Here is an 18,594-nt window from a genome sequence, read left to right as displayed (position 1 = left end):
TATATATATATATATATATATATATATATATATATATATATATATATATATATATATATATATATATATATATATATATACAATTGTACAGTTACAGCGGCAAATTGCGTGAAGGCATAAAATGAATTGTTCTAAGTTTTTTTTTTTTAGTTAGTTAGCTAGTTAGTTAAGTTTAGTTAATTTAGAGAAGATCGCACCCGGATGCCTTCTCTGTGTTGTACACATTTTTTTCTAGCCTTTTTTGTTGCATGGAATGGTGTAATGGAGAGAATTTTGAAAATGGATTGTAAAGAGCATTATGAAATTGGGAAAGTTTGCAATAGAAAAAGGAGCGAGAGGGATAGAGAAGAGAAAACAGTTATCAAAAGCTTCGTTTAGAGGAAAGCTGTGCGTTAACCTGAGTTGTGAATATGGTATGAAAAGATTGAAGAAAAGCAGAACAGATGAAGTACTATTAACACTATAATGGATAGGCTGGAAGGAATAGAACGTTTTAGATAGGAACCACCACCGGGGTTTGGGGTTGTGTCTAGGGAAGAGGGAGAGGATTTACCCATCGGATGCGGGGGTATCTTCTTGTTTCTCACTCCGGTATCCGGCTCGGATAGAGTGCGAATGCGAGGGTGTGTATGTGTGTTTTTAAGCGATAAAAGGGATGTAACGATACTAATAAGCTAAGGGGAATCAGTAGACACACACGCACTCAAGCCTGAAACAGAATTCGTAAGGAGTGTCCTCCTAAAACACACAAAATTATTATTATTATTACTACAACTACTACTACTACTACTACTGTGGAAAAAAAGGTGCGAAAGAAGGAGCAAATCACATGCACATTAAGCATCGGAACACTTCCAGCACTCGAGACACATACATACAGCAAAAGTACACAGTGGAAGATCTTCAACAATACTGCCAGCTACAATGCGCTGCTATAATAGGAACTACTACTACTACTACTACTATTACTACTACTGCTACTACTACTACTACTGCTAACAAACCACTACCACGTAAATGTGTGCGAGAGACTTTCCGACGGACGACGACGACGACGACACACACATGAAATTACTGCCAATAGAAAACAAAACCATGCAAGCAAAGAAAACGAACGATCCTTTCGTATAATATTTTTCTTTATTTTCTACTTTCCCCAAAACAGAGGAAAAGTGAAGTTTGAATCACTTAAGAAAATTGTACGCCCATTGTTTGATAGAGCGGGGTCCAATCCCTGTTTTACTGATCGGGTTTTGGTTCAGATCGTTGAGTGTGTTAGTGTTCCTCCCCCACGTTAGTACTCTCTAAGGTGCAGTCCAAAAGTGGTCACGCAAGGGAGTCAGTTGGTTGTGTGCGTATATATGTGTGGGAAAAGTGAGAGGAAAAGGGCGATGATGCGAAGGTGTGTCTGTGTGTTCTGCGGAAACCTTCTTTCGTATCGTTTGGCTGTGACTTGTTAATAATTTTTAAGAGAAGCATATATTATTATAACGATCAACACTATTATAACGAAAGCAGTCAGATATCGGCGCACGCACACATAAAGAAAAAGAAGAAACCACTTTACCATCAGCTTGAAAACAAAAGAATGCAGGCTGATGTTGTGCATACATGTGTGCATATGTGTGAGTTAAAAAGGTTTAAATGGAGCAGGAAAAATGTGTAGCAAAACGGACCAGAAGGAAATTTGAAAAAGGTAGAATATTAAGTTTTAGGTAAGTGCTCTATAAAAGTGGTAGCGATCGGAAAAGCTTTCTTTCGGTATACAAAAAAAAAAATGCACTAATACGAAGCATTCGTAATAAGCCTCCCGGGAAGTAGAATGATGGCACCCCAACACTACTACTGTTTACTATCTACTACCACTACTACTACTGCTGCTACTATGACACGCGGTCTCTGTAGTTGTTTTCCGATATTTGGAACGAATTATTGTCTATACTGACCACAGGCCTAGGGCTAGGGTGGGTGGGAAAGAGAGTGTGTGTGGATGTGTGAGTGTTTGTGGTGGCCATCCTCTTCCTTTTTTTTTAGTAAACACTTAATCGAGCAGTAATTCAGCAAAGGAAGGAATCCCGAATTAGGAAGGAACTCTATAATTTTTTTACAGACGCTTCATCCCTTGGGAATTTAATTGAGGAACAAAAGCTGTACCTTTTTTGTCCTCTCTCTTTTTCTTTTCCCATCCCCGATGGTTGTAATCAATTCTTGATGATTGATTTTAGAGAGCAAATTATGCTCTTTTGCTCTCGGTAATATTTGGCAGTTAATGGAACGGAAAGGCGTCTGCAATGCTAAGGAAACAAAAGATCAGCTTTGGTTGATAGATAGAAGAAGCACAATAGATTTACTAAAACAAATTCAAACAGAAGACAGACAAATGTATAGAAAGTGCATTTATTTTATATATCTTCCTACTCAAACACAACTTTAGCTCAAAATTCCGTTTCAACTAGTGTTTAAAGTTCTGTTACTTGTCTAATTTACATATCGGTTTCAATCGCTTGCGAATAATCCTTCTCCTTTCTTACTAGGACACGTTGTGCATAAATCTAATTGTTTGAATTGCGGATTTATTAACTGAATTAGTAGTCAAAAAATCGTTGTGAAAACCATTCATTAGCCAATTAGCTAAACTCTCGTTTAATCTGGTTGGAAAAATTCAACCACCACCAGCGCCTGTTTGTGTAGTGAAATTTTAAATTAATTATTACCATCCATATCGTCCCGTCCTCTATATAATATTTCTTCCTGTCTGTCTCTGTCCCGCTAACTAGCGACAACATTTTCCGGTTGTCAATTAGTTGATTTGTTTCATTGTATTTTGTTTTCCTTAAATGTGAAACCTTAACTAAAACAATTACACAAAAAGGGGAACAAGCGGAACATCCGTGATGAGTTATGTGTAAAAAAAGTGCATGAAATTCCATAAAAGTGAAGGAGTTGGCTCGCGAAAACAAAAAAAAAGGAGAAGAAAATAAGACATGAAAACGTGAGAAGAAAAGAACATGAAAAGGTGTGCAAATATGAAAAATAGTGTTTTTTGTTTTAGTTTTGAAGAATTCATTTTTGCGTTTCGGAAACGGAGGTGCCTTTTGACAAAACAAACAAAACATAACAAACAAACCTAACCAAACAAAACAAACAAAAGTCGAAAAACAGTGCAGGAACTCGAAACCTTTTTGCAAGCAAACAAACAAAACAGAAACACATTCAAACCTTCAAGCATAGAGAAACACAACATAGAACAGATGAAAAATGGATAGAAGAAAAATGAAAAAACAACCAATAGATATATTTCTGTTGAGGGCAAAGAGAACGCGAAGGAGGCAAATATGGTGGGGGAGAAAAACTCTTTACCTTCTACTACAAAGAGTAACAGCTTTCATTTTTCAGGAAGAAAACGAAAAACTTTACGTGGGAAAACGAATAAGAAACAAAAGGGAAATATATGGGACTGATGCGAAAAGGTTTCGTTCAAGAGACAAACGGATAAGTGCGATGCGGAAGTTTAATTACAAACCACCTCAATACGAAAATGGTCGACGCTCGTGTCCCCTTGCGTTGGGGTTGGGGTGAGTTTACATGCTTTTTTGCGACACAAAATCTCATACAAACCTCTCCTTCGACAAACACCGCACACAGTCGGATTTATCGTGCAGCGGATTAAATAACGAGCACTTTACTTACTACTGCAACAACTGTTGCACGTGACGCATCTGCTAAGGTCGGTAGCCGGGATGAATTGTATACAAAATTAAAAGAGAGAGCGAGAGACAAACAACATTAAAAAAAAAAACAATGAAGCACCACACACACAAGCTTTATATGTGTAAAATTGTACAGCTTTTTAAAAGAATGTAGTAGAAAAAAAGGGGGTGCAAAAAACAATCTTATCTTCACAGTGAAACGAGATGGGAGGGAAAAAGATGTCGAAACCTCGTAAACACATGTGCGAGCAGCGTGTTAGGTTTAGCAGACAGAGGAGAAAGCCGGACAAAACAAAAATAGTGTACTGCAGGAGAAGGAAACAAATGCTAAAGGGAAAGGTAGTTGTTTGTAGAAAATGCAAGGATTAGGACCGTACAGCAGCAGCAGCAGCAGCATTAGAAGAAGGAAGGAGCGCGCCTCCTAGTGTAATTTTGTGTAATCGTGTTTAAGCATTGAACTGGGATATGTGCAAAATTTTCTCAAATACTATTAATGACTTATCGGATAGTGTTACATTTTATTATTATTGCTATATTATTATTTTATTATTTTTTTGTAATAAAATATCTCTTTTTTATTCAAATGCAATTTCCTATAGGTTTCGATTTTTTTCTGTTAATTATGTACTTTTGTATTTATGTAAAATTTAAACTAGAAAAGTCAAACTTTCACCCCATGGTGTCATGCAACTGTTTTTCGAACCGAAAGCGCCTACTTTTGAGCGCGCCATCTATGAGTGAGTTTTTCAAGCAGCAAGTGTGTTGTGCAATTGCATACACTCAGGCGCGTTTCCATTATTTTAATTTAAATTCGTTTGAGTTAATATTCTTTAAGCATTAATAGTGTTTGAGAGAATGAATCAACAACGTGCGAGTATTTGGATGGACATTTTAAACTTTGAACGATTGAAAAAGAGTGCCAGTAAGCTATTTTCAAACGATTCTCAAATAGAATCGTTTCCGGGGCAATTGGGTGAAAATGAAAAGTACACCAAAAGAAAAAAAACATGCTATTTGATGGTATTATGAGAGCATTTTCTCTGCAACAAGTCGCTGGAGTAGTTTTTCTTCGGGCCAATAACACTGCCGTTTGTCGAAACCGTAGGAATCATACACCTAGGAACCATAGTGTGGACTACAGTAACATTATACACGCATTAATGGATAACACTTAAGCTACCGTTCGAATGTTTGTGCGTGTGAGTGTGAATGTTAAATTAGCTTAAAAGCGAAAACGTGGTGAGAATGTAAAATTTAAACCCACATTTGACTCCATCGAACGATTACAATCTAAGAGCGATTTACACAGATGTGCGCGACAAACATTTACTAATCAAACGCAACATTCTACTACCAATTGCATTACATAAATTAAAGCAGAAGAAGCAGAAAACATCAAATAAATTTACAACAAGATATGAAAAAAGACTATGCAGAAGAAAGGGGGCGATATAGTAAGCATAAAATTTGTAAACCATTGCCATTGCGCCCACCAAACGGGCATGTGGACGGGGAGAGTAATAAGTCTTCAAAAAACAAAAACCAACACACACACGCATACACACACAATCTACCACACCATTAAAGCTCGCTACGTGCGATGCATTTTTTGGGCGAGGGCTATCGATTATGATTATAAATGCATAAATGAACATAAAATGTAATTGAAGGGAGAACAATTTTAAGGTGTAGCTTTTTATTGGTGAGAGCAGCATTCGTTGGTTTCCGATTCGAGAAGTGTGGAATAATTAGAGTAACTTCAGTGAAAAATTCAGTAAACGAACTCATAAATTATTACAGAAATGATCCATCAAATCTCGTATCGGCACGTAAACTTAAGAACAAAAATTAAGCTACCCAAAAATGAGCGCGCACGCGCTCGCGCTAAAGCGATTATTCGCTTGCCATAATACCCGTTCTAATTGCACCACTAATCCGTACACATAAAAGAAAACTACGCTACGAAGGAGAAGTAGTAAAAGTTAAGAACATTTTACTAGAAGCTAAGATCCCTTCAAATTTACTCCACCAGAAGAAGCAGCAGCATTCGATATCCATACTAGGCGTTGTAACTACAATTTGGGGCAGTAACACATATCTGTGTGATAATTAGATGTAATGTGGCTGCACATCATTCAACAAATGGAAAAGCTCGTGCAGGTGGACAAGTTCCATTGGATAAAGTCCACAATAAAAAGGGGTAAAGATTGACTGGCGAAAATTAAAGTGAAACAACACACACACACACACAGCCACAGTTTGGCTTTCTGCGTCCAGGAGAAGAAGAACCCATCACTGCCATTACCGAGATTGGGCGAGTAAACCAGTAACACGAAAAGACACGAAAACTGCTGCTGAGATAGCTAAGCTGTCACGTCGGCCGAATTGCATACCTTTTGGCGTAATGCGCGTTTGAAACGATTCGTAACACGTTTTTAGAGGGTTGTTTTGTCAGTTGTAATTTTGTTTTCAAACGAAATTCGGAGCAATTTTGCATTTTGTTACGCATTTGTTGATTGATAGGGAACGAGCATTAGCTTCCATTTTTTGAAATGCCCTTTGGCAGAAATGTTGTAAGCACAGCAAATGTGTTCATAGTTTTCAGTTTAATCTAACAACGATTTAAGCGATAAAACAAAACGAAACAATACTGCCACAGTGGATTTAGGATCGTTTTTCTTCTTGCATTTACTGTGTTTTTTTTAAATTTTAATTCTAATTTCTTATTTTTTTAACATTCAAAAGTCTACAATTTGAACACAAGAGTCGAGAGTCTGTACGAGTCCTTGAGTAGGTTTTTCTACGATGCAAAATAAAAACCCCTTTTCCCCTAGCAACCCACCCTGGGTAACTATGGAAACCTTCTGCTTTCGGACAACACAATCTCCTAACCTAACCAAAATCCGATCCTAGCCTGTCGATAACGCCTGTTTACGCTGCCCCAAATGTGAGGAGAAGAAGATAGCGAACATCGACAAGATTGCATCATTATTAATTTAAAAAAAAAAGAACTTCTTTCCATCGTTCTCACAAGAAATAAGGAACAATTGGTAAGAAAAATAGTGTTTGAGAGTAAATTACGGACAGATTATTCTTAAACTGTAAGCTACACGTGTAAAGTATATTTAATAATTAAAAAACATTTTTGATGAAAATGAACAACCGAACAAAGAATATGAGACTGGACGTGAATAGGCTGAGGTGGTAATGGTTGGAGGTTGGAATTCATGTTTAGTTATCCTATGTTTTCATGTTTTTTTTGCTCCCCTTTTCGTCACTGTATGCTTCAAGGAAAACAATGTTTTACATATTGCATACTTTTGGGCGTTGATTTGATTTAGAAATGATTTTTTAAATCACATTTCTTTTACTGTTGTTATTTTTTGTTTTTAATTCTCAGATTGATTAATCAAATTTAATTTTTATTTTAATAATATTTTTTACTTAGTCATTTAATGGTTTATTTTTCGAGTCTTTTATTTACCATCAACACAAACAATCCAACCAACAACGGGCAACATAAAACGAAAGATGACTGATTGCGGTGCTCTTGATAGTAGGATTAAAAAATATATAAAACAAAACAAAACACACAGTAAGTAAAGTAAAACCAAGCCCTTACACAACCACAAACCAAATTGGAGTAAAAGTCTAAATAGAATCTTAGAGAAACAGCAAGAAAAAGCGTAGACAACGTAGCCGTATATGTAGCTACCGGTTATTATTATGTTATCTCTTTGAAGATAAAGGAGGAAATGTATCATATAAACGCACAAACTTCAAAAAACAAGGCCAGTCCAAACCAGTTAAGGCTATTTTAATCATGTATATGGTAACTCTTAAGCCGTATACAACTCAAAAAAAAATGTACCGATTCAGTGGGTAGAACAACAGCTTTTCCACATTTCAATCGCTTTTCCTAATATTACAACCAAAAGAAAAAAATGGAGCATTTTATTGGAGAGTAAAGGAAATTCTTCTAAACATATATAATCGGCAAAAGCTAACTACTTTAACGTAATTGGAAAACTATACCAAAATATTCTTAAGGCAACAGAGCAACACTGAAAGGACTGAACTGGATACGGAAGTGATGGGGCGATGGTTAGAATTTTTTGAAACTAACGAAGCAAAAACAAAACCACTGCAAAAACTCTGCGGTTTGAAGGTAGAGAAATTCATCAAAATTTAGACTGGCGTCAAACTTATACAAAGAACAAAATCGAAAGTTGAGGTATAGGAAGAAAAGAAAGCAAAAACAAAAAAGCAAGTAAAAATATTAAGAAGAGAACAACAAACTACTTCTTCCTTCATTTTTAATGCTTCTAGTGTAGTGTGTAGGAAAACCAAAGAACAAAACTACCATTTTTTTTTTTTTGTCTGCAAACAGAGGTGGAAATCAAAGCGAAAATCCCTTTAGCTTGTTCAGTGTTCAGTCCTGCTTTCATGGAACTGTTTAAAGCGACTGTCGAAATTGGGGGAAAAAAGTGTTAATCCTTTCACATTTACATACCCTTAGGTGGATCAGTTTATGCAAATTGTTTTACATTTTATTTAGCAATAGTGACATTAGAAAAAAAATTGAAAAACGTTATTGAATTATAAAATTATGTCAGAAACATATTTTTTTTTGCATAAATTGATTTAGTCAACATGGTTATTAAAAGTAGCTTAAATGAACGAACAAAAATCGATTAGTTTAAGTAGATAATTTTGCTTCTTTTTATAACAAAAAAAAAAAAACAAACATCCCAAATCAAAACTACCTGCTGGATACGAGCTGAAAACGCGTGTAAAAGGATGTAAAAGAGCTGTGTGACTGTTGTGAAGCGAACGTGATTGTAAATAGCGTGCATGAGAAAGAAAAGGCAGTACGGAGGATGCGCAGATGGAAGGAAAGGAGAGGACTGATGGACCGATAAAACATTCCTCCCTCCCTCCCTCCCTTTACACACGATACGAACAATGAGATGCGTAATGCTGTACAAGTGTGAACAATCTTTGACCTGAACCTAACCCCAGAAATTGTTGATTTTGCATTAATCCTTGCAGACACCGCGCAAAGCATTAGTATATTAGCTGTGTTAATAGAAGAGATAAGAAAACGGATAAAAAGTGAGAAGAGAAGTGAAAAGAAAATGGCAAATGTACAGAAAAATTAACTCTACTCTAACGTCTTGCAAGCGGGGGAAAGACAAGCAACAAACAAAAAAGAAGGAAACAACACAATAGCAACACAGCTAAATGAAGCAAACGAAAACCTGAACAGAATAATGAAAAGAAAAATATAAACAGTTTGAATGAAAATGATAACAAAAAAAAAGTTTCTTATTTTTATAAAAGCTTAAATACACAAACAAAACAGTTGAACAAATGTGTAAAGTATGAAAAGAAAGAGTAATAAAGTTAGTTTAAAACTTTAAACCACAGTGAACAAAGCAGCAGCAAACGATTTACTTTTCTCCCGTACCCACTTCATTTTTCATCTTTCGAGCTATGCAAACAACACAACATGATACGTACAAAAACAAGAGAGAAAAAAAAGCAAACAAACAAACTAAATATGGGTGACGAAAACAAAGCAAGAAGAAACGAAAGTGAAATAGATACTGTTATTGCACGCTGTTGCATTTACCTCAGTGGAAAGCTGCAACAAGAGAAACAAATAGTTTGCAGCAAAACATGGCAAAAATGGAACCACATCACATAACAAAGGCGAAGCAAACAAACAATAATTCCACAATCGCAAACGGCAAACAGAGAAGGCAAACCACACGTATATATTCTAAGAAACCGCTGTATGAATGCTGTCTATTTAAAAAAAAAAAGAAAAAAGAAAAGTGAGTGGGAAAAAAAGTTAAAAAGTTGACAATGAAGCGAACAAAACCGAAATGAAAACAAATATATAAAAGTACTGCAAAAATAAAAAAAAACCGATACAAACAGCAAACAAAACATTAACAAAAAAGTAAAACACACTCACACATAAATACAAAAAAAAAAAAACCAACTGAAACCAAACTCAGAAGTCGAAGATGAAAAAAGGAAAGAAGGCGAAAAAGCTATATATTATATTATAAAAGAAAAAAAAAAACTTTACAAAACACAAAAAAGACCGAACGATAAGAAAGCTATGTAATTATATAAACCAAAAAAAAAGATGCGAAAAAGACGTGAAAAAGCGAGATAGGAAGGTAAGTGAATAGTGAGAGAGAGAGAGAGAAAGAGAGAAAGACATGTAAAGTAAAAAACAGAAAATAAAAGAAGAAAAGGTAAAGAAATATAAAATAGAGAAAGAACTACCACAGATAAACACAAACACACAAAAAAAAAGAAAACAAAAACCACAGTGAAATGGAAAGGAAAATCGATGGTAAACATTTCAATAAAATATGTATTCATTATTTAAAAAAAAAACCTCAACTGTTGGTGTATTTGTATCGTGGGAAAACATAATTTATCTGACAAATCTTCCCTACATCCATCGGGAAACATGTGTGGGAAAGTTCTTATCAGACCGATTCTTTTTTGAAATAATTTTTTTTCGCTTAGTTTGTGGTTATGGGGTGAAGGATTAAGATTCTCGAGAGACGATCAGCAGTCGCACAGTTTGGGCCTGGGCGTAGCAGTGGCATCGTCTCTTATCACCCGCACGATGGCGCGGGCAGTTGACCCTGGGAACCGACCGATCGATGCTGTGTGTTCCCTTTCGGTTGGATGAGCAGCTCTATCGGGCAGGCAGCGGTCTGGACCTACTGCCTAGCGCGCGATAACCTTCTCCTCGTGGTTTGAAAGCAGAAGGTTACCGCACGGGTCAACTGGAGCAGTTTCTGTGGCCGTCGTTATCAGCCATTGTGGCCCAGAAGAGTCTGCTTCATTTGGTTAATTATAAATAATAAAACTTTATATTCCTTTTTCGAGCAACATTTAATAACTACTACACTGTTTTAGAATAGATTTAAATGGAGTTTTTGTGGATTTTTTCTGTTCATCGGCTGGACCGCCTCCAATGCAATGCTTCGAAGCGTCAATGTGAATCGAAAGTCAAATGCAACGATCCTGATAAGAGTCTCATGTTTAGATTTTTATTAAATATTGCTATTTAAACTGTTTTGTTTATGCTGTACAGAATACACTATCAGATCGTAAGGGTCACATTGTTTGCGTAGGCAAGCGTCTAGAGTCTAATGATAGAAGGAGGACAGTAAGGAGCTTTTCAGGAGAGCACAGTTTCTGTCCACATTGGAAAAAGAATCGAACCACATTGAACTGTGTGCTAAAAATAGCCCGCACTACCAAAGGAACGTCCACAACACGTCCATAGCGTTGTGTGACTTCACACGTCGTCTCATGGCTCGCGGTCGAGTGGCTCGTTTTGAATTATTCAACCCCAACAGTCGACAGTGTTCAAAATTCGATGTATGCAAATATATTTCCATTTCCATTCAAGCTGCTTCTTTAAATCAGCTCACCAGCAATAGAATTACATGGTGCTTGGAGCTTGGTGTGTTGGAATCCGGTTTTGCTTGAGTCAACTGGTAAAATTGGAAAGACATGTGGGGTAGGTTGTTTAACACTTTGCTGCAAACTTGCTGATGGAACTTAGTGAAGAACTCTAGAATTGGTCCCATTTTTAATGATGACAGAGCACACTAAACCACCCTCTCAATTCTAGCTAATAAAAGTCCTGACAGATCGTCTTCTGTTGAATGCCAGGCAGAGGCGGATTTAGTCACTCGAAGGCTCTAAGCGTAATGGAAGTTGGGGGTCTCTATCACATGGAATCTGCTGCTCTATCACATGGACAGCCGTTTGGAGGAGAGGCCTTAGATGCTACCCTCCAATACCTCTGCAGCGAACAGTAGCCAAGACGGACCGACGATAGGAAGTTTCAATGCGCACTGAGCGGAGTGGAAATTGAGGCTCTATCACATTGAATCTAAGGTTCGGTAAAAGTCCCATATTTGTCACTAATTTCTAATTTCCTCATCACTTATTATTTTATTGATCGTTAAACGGGACAAAACTCGTATCTTAATTGTAAAAAGTGCTTGGCGAGATACCGAAGACGTTCCTATTACTCCTATTACTATTTCTCGAGGCGCTGCGCTTTCCTCGCAGTCCCCAAAGACGCATCCAAAATAAAGCTGCACGCCTTGTTGAGATAAAAAATGAGCGAGCTATTGTTGATTTTCCACAGAAAACCCCTTTTTCGTAGAATCACCAGGCGGAGAGAGCAGGAAACGAAGAGGAGTGTACCGCAAAAAGATGCACCAAAGACCCATCTAACGGTATGCTGTACGCCCAGATCGAACCTCAAAAGAGCGAGCTATCGCTGGATTTCCACGGGAATCTTGATCATTTCCGCAATAACTGGGTGAAGGGGTGGAGGGATCCCTACGGGATGTTCCACAAAATGTCGCGCAACTCAAAGACGCATCCAACGGTAGGTCATTCATCCTGAACGGACCAGGAATGACCGAGTTATCGTCGATTTTCCACGGAAATGTTTTGATTTTTCCTCAATAATTGGGTGAGGAGGTGGAGGGATCGGGTTGAAGTGTTCTACAAAAAGGTGGAAGGGTTAAAGACGCATCCAACGGTATGCGGTACATTTTGATCGAACCAGGAATGGCCGAGTTATCGTCAATTTTCCATTGGATTAACTGAGGGGGGTGTAGAGGGATCGGGGGGCAGTGGCGCGGTCCAAGGACGATTTCGCCGATTTAGAACCAATTTTCCTACTAGGAGCGACTGGTAGTAACAAGAGAGCATGAATACGAGCAGGCAGCTCGGATCGGTTGAAAATTTCCAAATCCAATCTAAAAACCAAAATCAGTTTTAAAATCCCGTGGCAAAATTTTAAGTTGAATTTCAGACTTAAAATTTCCAACCCAAATTTAAAACTGATTTTGGAAATTTTTGGCCGACCCGAGCTACCTCCTCGAATTCATGCTCTCCTGTTACTCCTGGTCGGATTTTTGTGGCAAAATCTGGAAATTTGTGGCAAAAATCCGGAAATTTTTATGCGGCAAAATTCGACCAGGAGTAACAGGAGATCATGAATCCGAGGAGGAAGCAAAAAGAAATTTTAAAAGTGGCCAGAAAATAATTTTCTTTCCGAGATGACAAATATTTTTCCGGCACATTTTAAGGGCGCCTTTCAATTTTAACTTTTTATCCTCATTTTTGTTTCTTTCTTTAAAAATCGTTTAAAAAGACCTCCAAAACGTGATTTTTATTATAGAAGGGGACTAATGGGGATTCTCCAGTAACCCCCGGGAAATTCCACCAGCAGCATTCCCGTGGAAAACCGACGATATCTCGGTCATTCCTGGTCCGATCGAGATGTACCACGTACCGTTAGAAGGATCTTTGACCCGCGCACTTTTTTGTAGAACACCTCAACCCGATCCCTCCACCCCCTCACCCAGTTTTTGAGGAAAAACCCAACATTCCCGTGGAAAATCGGCGATAACTCGCCCATTTCTGGTCCGATCAGGATCAATGACCTACCGTTAGATGCGTCTATGGTCCGTCCATCTTTTTGTAGAACACCTCAACCCGATCCCTCAACCCCCTCACCTAGTTATTGAGGAAAAACCAAAACATTCCCGTGGAAAATCGGCGATAACTCGGCCATCCCTGGTCCGATCGGGATGAATGTTCTACCATTGGATGCGTCTATGGTCTGTTTACCTTTTTGTAGAACACCTCAACTCGATCCCTCCACCCCTCACCCAATTATTGAGGAAAAACCCAACATTCCCGTGGAAAATCGACGATAACTCGGTCATTTCTGGTCCGACCGAGATGAATGACCTACCGTTGGATGCGTCTATGGTCTGTTCACCTTTTTGTAGAACACCTCAACTCGATCCCTCCACCCCCTCACCCAGTTATTGAGGAAAAACCAAAACATTCCCATGGAAAATCTACGATAACTCGTTCATTCCTGGTCCGATCGGGATGAATGACTCACCGTTGGATGGGTCTTTAAGTCGTCCACCTTTTTGTGGAACTCATCAACCCGATCCCTCCACTCCCTCACCCAATTATAGAGGAAAAACCAAAACATTCCCGTGGAAAATCTACGATAACTCGGCCATTTCTGGTCCGATCGGGATAAATGACCTACCGTTAGATGCGTCTATGGTCCGTCCACCTTTTTGTAGAACACCTCAACCCGATCCCTCCATCCCCTCATCCAATTATAGAGGAAAAACCAAAACATTCCCATGGAAAATCGACGATAACTCGTTCATTCCTGGTCCGATCGGGATGAATGACTTACCGTTGGATGCGTCTATGTTCCGTCCACCATTTTGTAGAACACCTCAACCCGATCCCTCCACCCCCTCACCTAGTTATTGAGGAAAAACCCAGCATTCCCGTGGAAAATCTACGATAACTCGGCCATTTCTGGTCCGATCGGGATGAATGACCTACCGTTAGATGCGTCTATGGTCCGTCCACCTTTTTGTAGAACACCTCAACCCGATCCCTCCATCCCCTCATCCAATTATAGAGGAAAAACCAAAACATTCCCATGGAAAATCGACGATAACTCGTTCATTCCTGGTCCGATCGGGATGAATGACTCACCGTTGGATGGGTCTTTAAGTCGTCCACCTTTTTGTGGAACTCATCAACCCGATCCCTCCACTCCCTCACCCAATTATAGAGGAAAAACCAAAACATTCCCGTGGAAAATCTACGATAACTCGGCCATTTCTGGTCCGATCGGGATAAATGACCTACCGTTAGATGCGTCTATGGTCCGTCCACCTTTTTGTAGAACACCTCAACCCGATCCCTCCATCCCCTCATCCAATTATAGAGGAAAAACCAAAACATTCCCATGGAAAATCGACGATAACTCGTTCATTCCTGGTCCGATCGGGATGAATGACTTACCGTTGGATGCGTCTATGTTCCGTCCACCATTTTGTAGAACACCTCAACCCGATCCCTCCACCCCCTCACCTAGTTATTGAGGAAAAACCCAGCATTCCCGTGGAAAATCTACGATAACTCGGCCATTTCTGGTCCGATCGGGATGAATGACCTACCGTTAGATGCGTCTATGGTCCGTCCACCTTTTTGTAGAACACCTCAACCCGATCCCTCCATCCCCTCATCCAATTATAGAGGAAAAACCAAAACATTCCCATGGAAAATCGACGATAACTCGTTCATTCCTGGTCCGATCGGGATGAATGACTCACCGTTGGATGGGTCTTTAAGTCGTCCACCTTTTTGTGGAACTCATCAACCCGATCCCTCCACTCCCTCACCCAATTATAGAGGAAAAACCAAAACATTCCCGTGGAAAATCTACGATAACTCGGCCATTTCTGGTCCGATCGGGATAAATGACCTACCGTTAGATGCGTCTATGGTCCGTCCACCTTTTTGTAGAACACCTCAACCCGATCCCTCCATCCCCTCATCCAATTATAGAGGAAAAACCAAAACATTCCCATGGAAAATCGACGATAACTCGTTCATTCCTGGTCCGATCGGGATGAATGACTTACCGTTGGATGCGTCTATGTTCCGTCCACCATTTTGTAGAACACCTCAACCCGATCCCTCCACCCCCTCACCCAGTTATTGAGGAAAAACCAAAACATTCCTGTGGAAAGTCGGCGATAACTCGATAATTCCTGATCCGATCGGGATGAATGACCTACCGTTGGATGCGTCTATGTTCCGTCCACATTTTTGTCCAACACCTCAACCCGATCCCTCCACTCCCTCACCCAATTATAGAGGAAAAACCAAAACATTCCCGTGGAAAATCTACGATAACTCGGTCATTTCTGGTCCGATCGGGATAAATGACCTACCGTTGGATGCGTCTATGGTCCGTCCACCTTTTTGTAGAACACCTCAACCCGATTCCTCCACCCTTTCACCCAGTTATTGAGGAAAAACCGAAACATTCCCGTGGAAAATCGGCGATAACTCGGTCATTCCTGGTTCGATCGGGATAAATGACCTACCGTTGGATGCGTCTATGGTCCGTCCACCTTTTTGTAGAACACCTCAACTCGATTCCTCCACCCCCCCACCCAGTTATCAGAGCGGAAAACATCAGTATTCCCGTGACCAATTTCGATGCGGCAAAATTCGACCATGAGTAACAGGAGAGCATACCAGGCGAGGAGCAAATGTATTTTAAGCTTGTTTTTCAATTATAAGTTTTTTATTCTCATTTTTGTTTCTTTCTTTAAATATCTTTTAAAAATACCTCCACAACGTTTTTTTAATATTATAGGAAACTAAAGTGGATTTTGCAAAAACTTCAAGAAAATTCTGCCAGCAGCATTCCAGTGGAAAATCGGCAATAGCTCGCTCATTTCTGATCCGATCTGGGCGTACCGCATACGCGTCATTGAGTTGCGCCACTTTTTGCGGAATACCCCGTCGAGATCCCTCCACCCCCTTAACCAGTTATTTCCCGGAAGAAAACAGTGCGGAGAATGATGGGTTCGGGTTGGTGTGCTGCTGGCTAAATTTTTCGGAAGCTTTTAGCCCGTGGAAAATCGGCGATAACTCGTGCTAGCGGATCTCTTTGGCGGAGCTAATATCCTGACGATAATTAAAGCCAGCGGAAGGTTACGATGGCTGGGACACGTGATAAGGGCGCCGGACTCATGTACAACCAGGAATGTTCTTGTCAGCTTCCCTTTCGGCACGAGATGTAGAGAAACAAGGGCGATCTCGTTGGCTGGATCAGGTGGAGTCGAAGCTGTCGGAGATAGGATGCAGCCGTTGTTGAAGGACCGAAGCCCTGGACCGAGTTTCCTGGAAGCGAATTGGCGACCTGCTCATGTCAGCATGGCGTGCTCGTTCCAGAGTTACCCAAGAAGATAAAGAAACAAAATATTTATTTATTTTTTCGTTCCGTACTGTTCCGCAATTTAATGTCAGAGTCCTGTTTAAAGCGAGGGTCCTCATCGTGTGGAGACTCCTTATCCTGGTTGTCCTCCCGAGGATTTGTTTTCGATCCTAGTCCATAAGCGTTTTATTTTTGTTTATTTTATGAAGACTTTTAAGACTCTTTAAGACCTCATTCGCCTCTCATAGTCCATAGGCGAGTCCAGAGAGGGATTCTTCCCTGTCTCTTCATGCTGACTTATCTGACACGTGCGTGCTCGATCGGAGTTTGGTTTGTACTGTGCCGGACCTCGCGTACACAAAGAAGATCACACATGGATTATTTACATTCTCAGGTAAGCCTCATCTGCGTTTGCCAGCATGTCACATCTTTTACAATTCTATGGACTGCGCTTAGAAAGGTGGATCGAGCACCATACAAGGGAATGGTATCCTAAAGCACATTAGACCCAAGCCGAATTATTCGAATGATCGCGTTCACGATCTCCTGAACTGCCCATGAATGCAATGCTTCAAGATCAATTGGGAAGTGATCGAATATAAAAACCTCCCGAGCTTATCGATGGGTCAATCGTAAAATAACCCTTCCCAAGAACCCTTTTTGACCAATTGGTCTACTTCATGAGCAGCCAACCAATCAAGAGATATTCGGAAAGAGTTTTCCCAGACAGCCCTCTAGAATTGGAAATTATTTTATGCAGTTTAAATCCTATAAATTGACGAAAGATTAATGCTAAAACGCCGCATGCAAATATCAAATAAAAAGCAAAACCCTTCCTTCATCTTGTACCATGCCTTGCCAAGAAGCTACTAAATCGTGCCCTAAAGATTAAGCTCCGTAACTCTTGCCTGAAGTCGTCGTCGTTGTCGTGTACAACAAAGTCCCAAGCAAAAGCAGTCGCCGACACACCATCCCCAACAATAATGCCGGCAATAAATACTTAACGCACAGCTTTAAATTTCCCTACTTACATTGGCTGCCACTCGTGTGTGTATGTGTGCGCGTCTTTGAGAGACCCTGCTGGGCAGATAAATTCTAAGCAGTAACGGAGCACATTCGGAGCAAAAGAGTTGCTCGCGAACCGATACAACAATGTTGGCACATCGACCAACGAACGCCGCGGTGGTAGTAAATACCTGCGTGAGAGATAATATCCCACATCGGATCGGAGTGATGATCGTGCCGACTGCAGGAGGTAGTGTACCGGGCGCGGTGGGCAGATGTGTTGTACGATGGAATGTTTTTTGGGGGGACTGTGACAATCCTGCATTTGTCGTGCGTTGAGCACTCGCCAGCATCAGAGCATCAGTAGCAACAGCAGGAGACCATGATCTATTTTCGGACATCTATTATGGCGCACGCGTGTCTCCGTGGGCAGCGGGAGGCGTGAGAGGACGGGGCGAAAGACGAGAACCTGAGCCCCGAGTAAATAGCGGTGTGATTTCGATTTCATTTCACCAACACCGATTGCCTTGGTAGAATCAAAGTGCGCCCCGTGTAACTTTATCCCTCGCGCGTTGTTACAGTTACGACGATCGATTCCGAATGGATCGGGATGCGCTCTCGTCAAGGGGAAAACATTACATCGAGATGCCATACAAAAAAAAAAAAAGCTTACATTAAGGCGCATGGAAGTCCAATATAACCTTCGAAAATCGCCCATAAATGTGGGCTTATCTGCGCACGCGCCACATCCGATCGACCACGGCCAGCGAACCGATGATCGCCCCACCGGGCGTAAGGCTGCTGCTGTGCGGCTGCGGAGAAGCAGTACGATGGGCATAATTATAGAGTACCGGCAGCCGCCCAGGCAGCATGCAATCACCAACCACTTTGGTCTTTGGCGTTCCCGCATTTCGGGTTTGATGAAGCATCCCCAATCGCATCCAACGCACCCTTGGACGTGCTGATGATGGTAAAGCGTATGTGTACGCAATGGCGTTGGAAGCAGGCCAACCGAACCGTGCGGGCATCGGC

General features: G+C 40.3%; 3 protein-coding genes across 4 annotated transcripts in view; 1 reads left to right on the top strand and 2 right to left on the bottom strand.

Annotated features, from left to right (window-relative positions):
• LOC126568579 (histone H3.3A-like) overlaps positions 1-18,594 on the bottom strand; it is a 537,920-nt gene that overhangs the window by 248,382 nt on the left and 270,944 nt on the right. The window lies entirely within an intron of this gene.
• The window catches only part of LOC126568029 (glycosyltransferase 25 family member), a 376,451-nt gene that overhangs the window by 229,123 nt on the left and 128,734 nt on the right, over positions 1-18,594 (top strand). The gene's annotated exons all lie outside the window — the stretch shown is intronic.
• LOC126568601 (uncharacterized) overlaps positions 1-18,594 on the bottom strand; it is a 447,537-nt gene that overhangs the window by 311,216 nt on the left and 117,727 nt on the right. The window lies entirely within an intron of this gene.

Source organism: Anopheles maculipalpis, chromosome 2RL, assembly GCF_943734695.1.
Source record: "Anopheles maculipalpis chromosome 2RL, idAnoMacuDA_375_x, whole genome shotgun sequence".
Taxonomy (NCBI): Eukaryota; Metazoa; Arthropoda; class Insecta; order Diptera; family Culicidae; genus Anopheles; species Anopheles maculipalpis.
The sequence above is the reverse complement of the archived record's forward strand: the minus strand, read 5'-3'. Positions and strand labels throughout refer to the sequence as shown.